The 13,263-nt window shown below is 49.4% G+C and overlaps 1 protein-coding gene across 2 annotated transcripts in view; it reads left to right on the top strand.

Moving 5' to 3' along the window:
• RNF43 (ring finger protein 43) overlaps positions 1-13,263 on the top strand; it is a 32,469-nt gene that overhangs the window by 5,428 nt on the left and 13,778 nt on the right. The window lies entirely within an intron of this gene.

Raw genomic sequence — 13,263 nt, 5'->3', positions numbered from 1 at the left:
GCCATTTGGAGAGCCCAAAGGGACAGGCCTCTGTCCCCAAGGAGTGTGCAACCTGAAATCCAACCCGGAGGAAACTGGGAAAGAATGCGCAATGCTCTGACACAGTTGGTTTTGTGCACCTTCCCACCATCTCCAACTTGGCTCTAAGGCAACCCTATCAAACCTTGGCAAGATTTGTTCAGTGGGGCTTTGCCTTGGCCTTTCTCTGAGGCTGAGAGAGTGTGACTTGGTCAAGGCCTTCCAGTGGACTTTGAACCCTGGTCTCCAGAGTCATAGCTCCAAGCACCATATCTTAACTTCTTCTTTGTGGTCTTTGTGAGTCACACCATTCCAGATTCCCAGGTGGCCATTACAGTTACAGGTATGCAGCCTGCCCTTGCGGAGCATCCTTTCCTTCCTTACACTTTCCCTCTCCTCCTTTTGCTCTCTTGTTTCATCTTTGCCCTTCCTCTACTTCCTTGTGCTCTCCTCCTCCTCTTCCTTTACCTTTCTTTATCTCTTCTTCTTTCTCAACCTCTTCTATTCCTCTTCATTTCCTCTCTTTTTAATCTCTTTCCCTTTTTCTCCTTTTTCTTCCTCCTCCTCTTCTTCTTTTCCCTCTCTTCCTCCTCCTCCTTCCTTATACAACCTTCCTCCTTTCCTTCCTTAGGTTCTCCTTCTTTTTCCTCCTCCTCCTCTTCCTCTCCTCCTCCTGCTCTCCTATTTTATCTTTTCTTTCTCTTCTTCTTCCTTATGCTCTCCTCCTCCTCCTCTTCCTTTTTCTGTCTGCATCTTTTCTCTCCTCTACCTCCTTATGCTCCCCTCCTCTTCTTCTCCCTTTTTCTTCCTTTCTTCATCTTTCCCTTCCTCTTCTTTCTCAAACTCTCCTCCTCCTTTTCCTTTCCTCTCTTTCTTTGTCGTCTTCATCTCTCTCTGCCTCACCTCTCTTTTCTTCCTGTTCTCCTCCCCCTTTCTCTTCTTCCCTCCTTTTCCACCTTCACCTTCACCTTCCATGGACAATCCTTTCTTTTCCTCCTTCCTATTGGAAGGACAATCGTAGATGTCACTGGGTCTGCAGAGATGTTAGGAATAAGATTTCCAGCGGTTGGGAGCAGAGGTCGGCACGGTGCCATGGGGGTAGCAGAACAAAGGTGGGTTCAAAAGGATGAAAATGATCTACGTTATGGGTGCATCTACATGGTAGAAATAATGCACCCCTTGAAGTGCTGTAGATGCTGGAATGAGTAGTTTTGCAAGGTCTTTGGCTTTCCTATCCAAGAGCACAGGGGCCTCACCAAACTGCAAATCCCAGGATTCTGTAGGAAGGAGCCCTGGCAGTTAAAGTGGTATCAAACTGCATTATTTCTACACTCTCGATGCACCTGTTAGTTAGCTTCTGCCACCCAGTTGTGCCAAGGCTCACCCTTCACTTTAGAGGACTCCTCCTCCTCTTCCTTCTCCTTGTTGGAAGGAGTTTCTTCGATGCTCCATGTCAGGAGCGCTGGCATTCCTAGGAGCCTGATAAGATCACTCATAATTGGCTTTTCGTTTCTTCACTCATGAAAGGGATCAAGTTAACAAGTCCCAGCAGCCCCATGACTGGTTGAGCATGAAAAGCAGCCGGTCAGATGGTGGAAACCAAAGGGGAACAGAGGCCTAGATGGATCAGAGCCATCCACCCCATAAAGAACCATAGAACCGTAACATCGGGAAAGACCCCAGAGGCCATCCAACACAAGCCCTTAAAGATACTGACGTGAAAGACCCCATGCTCCTTATATGTAGGTGACTTTCTGAAGGATCTAAAATATGGCCGTCCCAACCGTTGTTGCAACAGGACTCACCTTCCACTCCGCTTCCAGATATTAGGACATGGAGCAAATGGGTTCAACCCGCCATGTTCAGATATTGGAAGGGGTGTCATAATAGTGAGGATGCAGAATAGGGTTGGGTTGGTTGGGGATCCCTTCTGATCCTATGACTCCATGCTCTTTGTGGCTCAAGGGAGCAGATATTGATCCCCTCATTTCACCTGTCTTAGTTTCCAAACAGGAAGAATATGTGTGATGTGTGTGTGTGTATTTGAATTTACCGTTTTAAATCAATGTTGTGCGTTTGATTCTACGCCGCCCTTGTCGCTCCATGCCTTCAAGTCATTTCCAGTTTACGATGACCCTAAGGCGAACGTATTTTGGGGTTTCCTTGGCGAGATTTGGGCAGAGGAGGTTGGCCACCATAGTCTGCGGCTGAGAGAGTGTCATTGACCCAAGATGGCCCAGCGGGTTTCCATGGCTGAGCAGGGATTCGAACCCTGGTCTCCAGAGTCCGACACTCAAACCACTACCTGTTCCTCTCTCTTTGGACAGAGGCAAGCTGTCCATATTTTAACAAGCAAATCAATGTTTAGGTTCTCATTTGCTGACTGCTTTAACTCTTGATATCTGAGTGACGGCAATCGGCCAGCCTTCTGGAGATCTCTGGATTCCCAAACTAGGGAAAGATGGGAGTCGCAGTCCCTGGGCATCTGGAGGGACTGCCTGATCTAAGATGAAAGAGGCATTTCAAAGGCCTCCGGTCGTACTTTGTGCCTCAAAGCCCACGGATCGGTTAATAATTACACAAACCCGCCGTCAGGAAATGCACTCGGCGGCAGAAGGAACGTTAAAAGATAGCCATTTTGAAAGTCTTTATGAGCCGCGCTGGGTCCCAGGGCGATGTGCGCGCATGAATGAGACGGCTTTTGCATTTTTAGACATGAAATAAAGATTGGGTCCAATGAAAATTTCAGAGCCAGGGAAGGTCAGGGCCTCCGTTGTGTTACAAGACGGGGAGCTTAGAGGGTTTAAAGCATACAATATCCTCCCAAAAGCGGAATCCGTCTCTTTACTCTGGTGCACTTTTAACGTTTCGACGTTGCGCAGAGGAAAACCGGGACACGCATGGTCAAGACGGCAAAAGTCGGGAACGAGGGGAAACCAGTTAGGAGAGGCTGCGGCGGTTTGCTTTTGCCGGAGCCGACTGGGAAAGTTCAGAGTCCTCCCCTTCCGCTCCGCTCCATTAACTCCTTTTGCAATTTCAACTCCGTTTGCAGCCATTGAAGGAAGCTGAGGATGAAAGAGGGAAGAGGAGGGAGAAACCGGGACGCTTTACAAGCAGCTGGAAAAGTGGGATGGTAGTTGGGAAGGTATGCTTTAGGCAATGAAGTGGGTATGTGAAAGGGACCTTTCATGGGCGGGTGGTGTGTTTTCTTTTGTACATAATGGTATGCTTTTTAAACGGCGGTTTAATTCAGTAGCGTTTTAAAAGCACCGTTTGCTTTAACTTGTTTTTGTAGGCCCTATTGAACCAATAGAGTTGAAAGCATTGACCGGCTAAGGTGCTGTTTGCCACCAAGTGAACATAATTTAATGGTAAACCTGCGGATAAGAGACCGCTCCAAGAGCCCTCGAGTGCATCTTCTACACTAAGGCAGTGAAAGCAGTGTCCAGATGCATTCATGCTGCAGTTTTCAACATCCTCTATTCATTGATACTACAAGCTGCTTTGGGTCCCATTGGAGAGCAAAGCAGCGCATAACTCTAATAAATAAACCAATGCATCAGAAGAGCTAGAGCCATGCAATGTCTGAAAAGCGAGTTAAATGCACAGATACTTTTTGGAACAAGGAAAAAATGTTCCTAAAAAGAATTAAAAACTGGATCCAAACCTCCAAATCCTGGTGCTTTAGAGCCTCCTCCTGCCTCCCAAACCGTGAGCGAAGGAGCGTTTTTCAAAAGGATTGCACCGCCGCAAGGGCATGCAGGGGCATGCGCTGATATTCCTCACATTTTTTCCCTTCTCCCCCTAACAATTATTTCTTCTTTTCTTTAAACACACACACACACAACCAGCACCAACCCACACACACACACAGGGCCTTCCAAGTTGGCTTTCCCTCCCTTCGCCTTTTGAAGTATCCCACAAAAAGGTGCCTCCGGTCCCAAGCGCAAAACATGTTTGGGATTGCAGGACGGAGCGAAGGAGGAAGGGAGGAAGGAATGGCAGGAAGGAGCGAATCCTAGAATTGGAAGAGACACCCCAAGGGTCATCCAGCCCAACCCTTTTCTGCCACGAAGGAATTAAAGCCCTCCGAAAATGGCTACCCAGGAGGCTCCACCACTCTTTGAGGCCGGAGCATCTTCCGTTGTTGAACCGCTCTTATGGTCAAGACATTTCCCCTAATCTTTAGGTGGAATCTCTTTTCCTGGAGTTTGCATCCATTGCTCCATCTCCTTTCTCCAGATGCATGCTTAATATAGCACTCTGCTTGGCAACAGCACAAACCCCTCTGAAGGAACGTGCCAAGAAAACCCCATGATAGGTTCGCCTTAGGGTGCCATAAGTCAGAAACAACTTGAAGGCGCACAACACTTTTTTTGGATGTGAAAAGCATGCGCCGTCACAAATGCTGCTGCATGGCAGAGCCAGGGAGATTCTTGTTCAGTATGTGCAGAAGTTTGGGGTTCCTAGGCTGGTCAGCACCAGTCACCTGGATAGGAAATAGATCCCACACAACCCAGTCTGTTGAAAGAGACCAGTTGTGGGGGAACATGGGACTCATTCCCCTACTGTCTCCCCAGTTGACTTCTCTCTGTGTTCGTCAGAGGCCTCTGCTTGTCTCAACGTAGATCCTACGTAGGGCCTACCAACATAGAAGTCTTCCTTAGAAAACCCTACTGAGAAGTCTCACTTAAAAGAACCAACTTAGAAGTCTACTTAGGAGATCCTACTGAGAAGTCTTACTTAGGAGACCCTATTTAGAAGTCTCACTTAGAAGAACCGACTTAGAAGTCTCACTTAGAAGACCCTACGGAGAAGTCTCACTTAGAAGACCCTACGGAGAAGTCTACCTAGGAGATCCTATTGAGAAGTCTTACTTAGAAGACCCTATTTAGAAGTCTTAGTTAGAAGACCCTACTAAGAAGTCTCACTTAAAAGAACCAACTTAGAAGTCTATTTAGGAGACCCTACTTAAAAGTTTTATTTAGAAGACCCTACTGGGAAGTCTTACTTAGAAGACCCTACTAAGAAGTCTCACTTAGAAGAACCAACTTAGAAGTCTACTTAGGAGACCCTACTTAAAAGTTTTACTTAGAAGACCCTACTTAGAAGTCTTACTTAGAAGACCCTACTGAGAAGTCTCACTTAGAAGAGCCAATTTAGATGTCTACTTAGGAGATCCTACTGAGAAGTGTTACTTAGAAGCCCCTACTGAGAAGTCTGACCAGCCATGAAGGAACACATTGGGACTTGGCTCTCCCTGGCAGTCCATCCTCTGGCGCATGTCAAGGAGCGCTACGGATGTCGGCTGCCTGGAGCGCGCGCAGGGTGCCTCTCCCTCCAGGCCGGTTGAACACCTTTGAGGATTAAGGTCAGGGTATATCCGGGCGGAGGCTGGGACTGGCAGACTGTGGTTACAGCTACCGGCGAGCTTGAAAGGCTTGAGAGGCTGGATTAGATCAATACAGAGGAGGGAGAGAGATCCTCCTGCAGATAGAGGTTTTATACGGAGCCTCCATCTTCAGGAGCCACGTACCTCAAGATATCAGACACCGGAGGAGAAACAGACGGCAAAAGGGTGCTTGGAGAGCCACTACAAGAAATGGATCACTGGGTACCCAGCTTGGTTGCATAGATCTTGAAAAGGTATGGCTCGCTCTTACAGAAACGGTTGTCCTGCGGCATTTGCTTCTCCTGGTGCATCCCCCGAACTCAAGACAAGAGGACACTATTGGGACAGAAATACGGAGGAACAGAACTGGCAAAGGGGTCAGGTAGGGCCGCATTTCGTCACCCGGCGTGTTTAATTTATGTGCCGAACACATCATACGCAAAGCAGGATTAGATTCCAAGGGAGGAGGAGGTGTGAAAACTGGAGGCAGGAACATCAGCGATTTAAGATATGCAGATGACACCACGCTGCTAGCAGACGAGAGCAAAGGCTCGGAACGGTGACCAAAGAAAGCCAAGGCGGGTTTACAGCTGAACATGACAGCAAACAAAAAAACAATGGCTTCAGATCATTTTCGTAACTCTAAAGCAGATGTTGAAGGCATCAAAATGATTCAAGGTTTTCCATACTTGGACTCAGTCATGAATCAGGGCGGAAAGTGCAGCAAAGAAAGAAGATGGAGCACTTGGAAAAGCAGCAACGGAGGAGCTGGACGAGATCTGGATAGGTAAAAATACCTGTACATCATTGGATACTAAAATTAGGATGGTTGATGCCATCCTGGTTCCCATTTCTATGCATGGTTGCAAAAGCTGGACAGTGGAGAAAGTCAATGGGGAAAAAATCAACTCCTTTGACGATGCTTGGAAAGGCGGGAGGAGAAGAGGTCAACCATATTCCAGGTGGATAGACTCAATCTAGGAAGCCATGGCTGTGAGTTTGCAAGGGTTTGCAAGAGCTGTGGATGACGGGGGGACTTGGAGGTCTCCATTTATGGAGTCGCCATGAGTCAAAGTGGACCTTAAAGCAGTTAACAACCGCCTTGTGGACCACCAGGACCTGAATCGGTTCTGGAGAGGGACAGGGAGAGTTTGCAAGAGCTGTAGATAACAGAGTGACTCGAAGGTCTCCATAAGTCAAAGTGGACTTTAAAGCACCACCTGAATTGGTTTTGGACCAAGACAGTGAGAGTTTGCAAGATGATAGGGGGATTTGTAGGTCTCCATTCATGGGGTCTCCATAAGTTGAAGTGGACCACCAGGACCTGAATCAGGCCTGGACCATGTAGGTCTCCATTCAGGGATCGTCACAAGTTGAAGTGGAACTGGTGGACCGCCAGTTCTGGACTGGGACAGTATGAGCTTGCATGGTTTTGCAAGAGCTGTAGATGACCGAGCGGCTTGGAGGTCTCCATCCATGGGGTCGCCATAAGTCCAAGCAGACTTAACAACCACCATGTGGACCACCAGGACTTGTGTCAGTTCTGGATTGGAACGTCGTCGAGGCCTCTTTCTCCCCCCGCCGCCGGCTTCTTCTTCTCCTCCTGGGTGTGTGTGACTTTCACAGGCCCTTGTTCCTTCCTTCTCCAGGGGCTGAGCAGGAGAGAAAGAGAGCGAGAGAGACGCACACACACACATTCCAACCCTTCGTTTGCCTATAAAACGATTTTCTTTTGTCGGTGGGAAATTTTTGCAGGGTGTGATCACCCAGGCAAAATAAAAGAAGGGCCTTTGAAGTGCGGGCGAGTTCCTTCGCAAGCCCCTGGGGGTGAGAATCAGATTCCTCCCTCTCCTGAGCTGGGCAGGCCTGTCGGTACAAGCCGGGGAAAAGCTGGAGGAGCAAGACTGTGGCCCACAGCCATGCGAGGCAGGCAAGGAGACACAGCAGCAGCAGGAGGAGGCTCCCAGGAAGAGGCAGCATGGCGGCACAAGGAGGCACCTGCCTGGGACCAAAGAGGAGCACCTTCTTGGCCTGCCTGGCCATGGCTTCCCTGGATGCGGACAGAGCGGTGGATACCCAACCCCACCAAAACCATCTCTCAACATTGGACATGTGTGGCCAAGCAACGCCAAGATGGCAAAAGTTGTCAATGAGGAAAAACACACAAGCTGAGAAATGCCGCAGCGCTTTGCTTTGGCCTGAGCTGACTGGGAAGGGCAAGATTCGCCCTTTCCCTTGAACTGCGGCTGCAGCTGCACTGCAGAGTTTTATTTACTTGGGATTCAAGGCAAGTTACAATCATTTAAAAAGACAGAGCTGAAACACGGATGACAAAAGTGAAACGTTACCAAATGGATGCCGTTTGGCACCACTTTCGCCGAAGACACCAGTCACAGATGCTGGCGAAACGTCAGGAATGAACTCTTCTAGAACATGGCCACAGAGCATGAAAAACCTATAAAAAACCATGGATGCCAGCCATGAAAGCCTTAGACTTCACACCACTTTCACTGCCATGGCTCCATCCTAAGGACTCCTGGAGTTCGTAGTTTTGTGCGATGTTTAGCTTTCTCTGTCAGAGAGCTGTGGTGCCACAACTGTCTACAAATCCCAGTAGGTTGAAGCCATGGCAGATAAAGCGGTGTCAGACTGGATTAACATCACCTTAATTGCCGTGGCTCAATGTTGGGATAATGGGGTTTGCAGTTTGCCGGAGAGCTCTGCTGCCACTAGGATGGATTCCCTAGGATGGAGCCATGACATATAAAGCAGTGTCAAGTTGCGTTCGCTCTGCACCGTGGCAGCAGCCTGAGTTGCTATTTAATGGACTGCAAACTACTTTTGCACTTTGAAGCAAGCCAGGGGGAAAGTGGGAGGAAGAGAGAGAAACCGGGACATTTTAAAAAGCAGCTGGGGAAGTGGGAAGGCAAAGGAATAATGTGGCAAACCGAGGCAGCTGGATGGCATTGCAGGTCCGCCAACAAACCGAGAGGCGAGCCAGAATCGCTTCCTCTCTTGCCAAGGAGAAGAGAAAATAAACCATGGCGTGGCATCTTCCATAAACAATCTCGAGGCGCATTGTTGCATCCGCTGACACCCCAGAAAATATATACCTAGTGATAGCGGGTGAGGCCCCTCTTGTCCCATTGCCAGTCATGCCTTCGTCCTGATGGCATAGCTACATGGCTCCTCAGCATCCCTCTGCCTGCGTTTATGGGCCAGTTTACAGCCAGATCCATTTCAGTTCTCCTTTGCTGGTGTTTTTGTAGGAGAGACGTAGTTGAGATGGCAAGGTTGGCTTCCTTAGCTCTTAAGGGGTATTTCCCCTTCGCCGTCATGAATTCATTATATTTCCGTTATCTCTGTCGTTTTGAGATGTGGCTCAAGTTTTCACCTGCGAAATGTTGCCGGGTATGGCGGGAGAACCCAAGAGCCAGCGTGGTGCAGTTGGTTTGAGTTGGACTAGGACTTTGGAGACCTGGGTTTGAATCGCTTGATCTTAGGAATGTCCCACTCTCTCAGAGGATGGCAATGGAAAAACCCCTTGGAGACAATCTTGCCAAGCAAACCTTGTGAAAGCAAGTCACACTCGCTCAGCCTCAGAGGATGGCGATGGCAAATCCCCTCTGAACAAATCTTACTGAGGAAACCTCGTGATAGGTTGGCCTTAGGGTCGCCGTAAGTTGGAAATGACTTGAAGCCATCTTCTCTCAACCTCAGGGAGAGGATGTGGCAACCCTCCTCTGAACAAATCTTTCCAAGGAAACCCCAGGATAGCTTGGCCTTAGGTTGGAAACAACCTGAAGGCATGCAACATCCAGACGCAGGGTCGTTTTTGGGTTGCCGTACGTTGAAAAAGGGATTGAAGGGACGTTGCGCCATTATTTTGTTCCCGTTGCGTGACTTGTTGTTGCGTGACCAAGTAAAGGTGACTCAACCCAATTCGCAACGTTGGTTGCAACGCAGCGACCGTTCAAGACCATGCTGTGCATAAAAGCAAAAGATGGGCAACCCTGGTCCCCCATGGGCCACTCTTGTTATCCTGTCCTCTCTCCTGTTCTCCCTCTTGAACGGCCGCTGGGGTTCCCCCTTTGGATTCAATCCTGACTCCTTGGGGCTCGGATGGTGTCCCCTTCCAATGGAGAGAGGAGAAGGGAATGGTGTCTCCAGAGCCACATTGGGCCTCTTCCTCCCAGAGAGAGCCAGTATGCCAACCCAACCGGCGGCTCCACCTTGAGCGTCGGCATCTCTCTCTGAGGTGCATTGGACGGCCTCCAAGCCAGGCATGGAAAAGGGTTGTTTAATAATATCTGATGGGCGGGTAAGAATTTGGGCAAGCGGCCAAGGTACACATCGCCTGTAATCGTTAACTCGGTCTGTAAACAGTTCAAACGGCACTGGAGAGGCCATCGGGTATTACATTAGCGGGCGCTGCTTTTTCATCTCGCCCGCTCCGGGTCCCTGCTCCTTGGTCCCGCCGGCGGGTGCTGCCAGGGCCGGACCCAAAAAGGCCTCGCAGGGAGGGCGGCGTGGGGTGGCAGAGGAGGAGGAGGAGGAAGAGGAAGGCCAGCCTGGCCCAGTTTGGCTCGGCTTCTTCCTCTCTGGGTGGCACAAAGGAACCCGCCTGCCAAGGGCTGACCTTCAGAGCTGCAGTGCCAGAACGAGGGGCAAAAATCCCGAGGGCCTTTGTGTTTTGCACCTGGTCCAAGTCCAGGATAAACAGGAGGGAGAACAGGAGAGAGGACAGGATAACAAGAGTGGCCCCTGGGGGACCAGGGTTGCCCATCTTTTGCTTTTATGCACAGCATGGGCACATAGGGCACAGTTCCACCATTTGGAACTATGGAATGGGAGAGCTGCCAAGGGTCACAAGGATCGTCTAGACCGACCCACTGCCAACACAGGTGTCTAGGGCTGCCATGGCTCCATGCTGGGGTCTGTAGTTTATCATGGCACCAGAGCTCCCTGACAGAGAAAGCGAAGGCTGCATCTGCACTGCAGAAATAATGCAGCTTGACGCTGCTTAAACTCCATACGATCAAATTCTGGGGTCTGTAGTTGGTTGTGGCACTGGACCATCCTGATGGGGAAAGCTGCGTATCCCACAAAGCTACCAAACCATGGCAGTTAAAGCAGTGCCAAATGGCATTGTGTCTGTAGTGCGGATAGAGCCTCGGTTGTGCCATTTGTGAGCAGATGGCCAGAGGTTGGGAAACTAACCTCTGCAGCTTATTTCTCCTCTAGTGTCACATTTCCAAGCGGACGATGCCACATCCTTGAAGGCTGTATTGTGCAGGGAAAAAGAGGCACACTGGTAATATCTTGGTGCTACAGCTCCCAAAATGCTGGCTGGGGATTGTTGCATGGAAAACCTCCTTTTCCAAACTTTTGAAGACATATCCTCCAACATTTCATGGTACACTGTACACTGGTAGTAGCCTGATAGTACAACATACAGAATATTGGGGGGATGTTTTGGCCTGGAAAAGTTACTTCTCCAAGCTCAGAATGGAACATCCTCAAACATTGCATGATGGAAAACGGAGATGCAATAGTAACATCCTGGTACTGCAACTCACAACGTGCCAACTAGGAGTTGTAGCATGGAAAAGCCACCTTTACAAACTCTTGGTTGCACCCTTCCGATGTTTCATTGTGCAGAAGCCAGGGATACAGCCACAGCTCTGATACTCTGATACAGCACCCAGAATGATGGCTGAGGGTTTGTGAGAGAGATAACCCCCCAAAGTTGCTTTCCCGAGCTTTACATCCTTGCTTCATAGCCTCTGTGATGTGGGGAACTGGCAATGCTTTCCCCCCGGGGGCTGGCACCATAGTTGTGCCCATTGCTACAACGCTTTCTTTCCTGGAAACTCTCTGCAGATGGGCATCTGATGGCTCAGCAACCAACATCGTCCCAGGGGCCACCATTTTGAGCACCGCTGCTGTAGGTGAGACACCTGCCAGCATTTCAGGGTGCTCTGGGAGCACCCCAAATCTTTTCATGCCAAGGGAAGACCTGAAACCAACACGCCTTTGTATATGGCAAGGCAAGGGAACCTAACTGAGTATCTTGCTTTGCCCAATATTCCAGCCACGGTTTGTGGGCCGTATCTTTTGCCTTTAATGATGAGACCGGGGGAAATCGCACCCGCAACCTCTGCCGTGCAAACAGCTTGAAACCCAGACGCAGTTGTTCTTTCCTCCATTCGAGGCCTGTTTCTGGCCGTGGTCCCTTGACTCTCCCTCTCACCTGCCTTCCGCCCGCTTGTCAAAGCCAAGAGGATGTTTGTTCTTTGCCGTTCGAGATAGGCGAGAAAGGACCTAATTGTCTCGGAGTTATCGGCCGTTCAAAAGTATCTCCCCGGCAGCTGCAGGGTACAAAATGGCCAGCTGGGCCATTAGCGTCCCTGCATGCCCACCATAGACCCACATGCACACTGGAGACATTGGCACCATTAGGGTAGGACTTTGGAGCCACAGCTAGGGGACTTTGGAGCATCCTTCCCCAAATTCAGCCTCATTTAACCTCTTCTGTTTCAAGCTAAATAGCATAATAGAGTCAGAAGGGACCCCAAAGGGCATCTTTTCCAACCCGCCACGATGCACCCACATTGCAAGGAGGTGAAGTCCAGCACCATTGAGAACTGCTGCCCTAGAGCAGTTATGCACAGCATGGGCACACAGGGCACAGCTCCACCTTAGCAGTGAGTTCTGTGTTGCAACTACAAACACCAAAGTACAATAGCATCCAAGATCCACAAAACATCAGTACCTTTATGGGGCCAACCAAAATGCACCAAATACACGGTGCAAGCTTTTGGAGCTCTGCTGGCTTACCGTGCGGCACAAATGCATTCTGCGAGGAGAAGGGGCACATTTAATGCAAGCACACTAGCCACCTTTGGTTCTCTAGCCAAGGTTGACCCATGACCAAGCTTTTCTCTTCCCTCCCTTTGGTTGTCTTGGGGCGAAAGAGCCCAACAAAGAGGCCATTGGGAGAAGCTTGCAAGAACGACCGATCAAAAAGCAAAGCAAAGATGCTCCAGTTTCCATGCCAGTGCATTGTCCATGTGCCTCTGTGAACCACAAAGACTGCAAAGACCACCAGGTTGTGGAGAGAAGGGATATTTCCCCCGCGGTCAGAAGGATGATCTCATGAATAGTAAGAAAGTTCATTCTTGTTTGCTGTCAGGCTTTATGGCGGCCATAAAGTGGATTTATTGCCGCTAAGGTTAAGAACGCCTCTATGATTTCAGGTCACTCAGGTGCTGGGGGGGCCCTTGGAAGGATCGTCTCCTCCCTCTCTGCCAAATGTCCCTCTCTAGAAGACAGTAGGGCCTTGGCTTAGGTCCTCATCTCTTTCCCTGTCAACAAAATCTTGGAACGTGCAAAGCCTGGACGTTTTGCACATTTTGCGTGAATTGCGCCGATATGTCTTTGCAAAATTTTGGATGTGTTTTGCAGTTCCTCTGTTCCCCTTAGCAATGTTCGAACAGTTACCCACTGTCATTGCAAAGAAGTAACTTGCTATGTAACTTGTTAGGCTCCCGTCACTTTTTGTTACTGATAAGAGGAGGCCTGGGACGCCTTCTCCTCCCATTAGAAGGGAACGTTTGCAAATAACTAAACCACTACTTCTTACACTAGCAAAGCACATCGACGTTACTCATTATTTCCATGGGCCTCAGCCACTTTTTGGCTCTTCCTTATGCATTTGACTGGTCACAAGTGTAGTCCGCAAGAGCGTACGCTGCAAATTTGTTCCCCCCAGTTAGTCTCAAAGGCATTACTAGATTCCTTTATGTCTTTCCATCCACTTTAATGTGAATCTAGTATGCAATTCTAGCCCT

This window comes from Sceloporus undulatus, chromosome 11 (genome assembly GCF_019175285.1).
Source record: "Sceloporus undulatus isolate JIND9_A2432 ecotype Alabama chromosome 11, SceUnd_v1.1, whole genome shotgun sequence".
Taxonomy (NCBI): Eukaryota; Metazoa; Chordata; class Lepidosauria; order Squamata; family Phrynosomatidae; genus Sceloporus; species Sceloporus undulatus.
The sequence above is the reverse complement of the archived record's forward strand: the minus strand, read 5'-3'. Positions and strand labels throughout refer to the sequence as shown.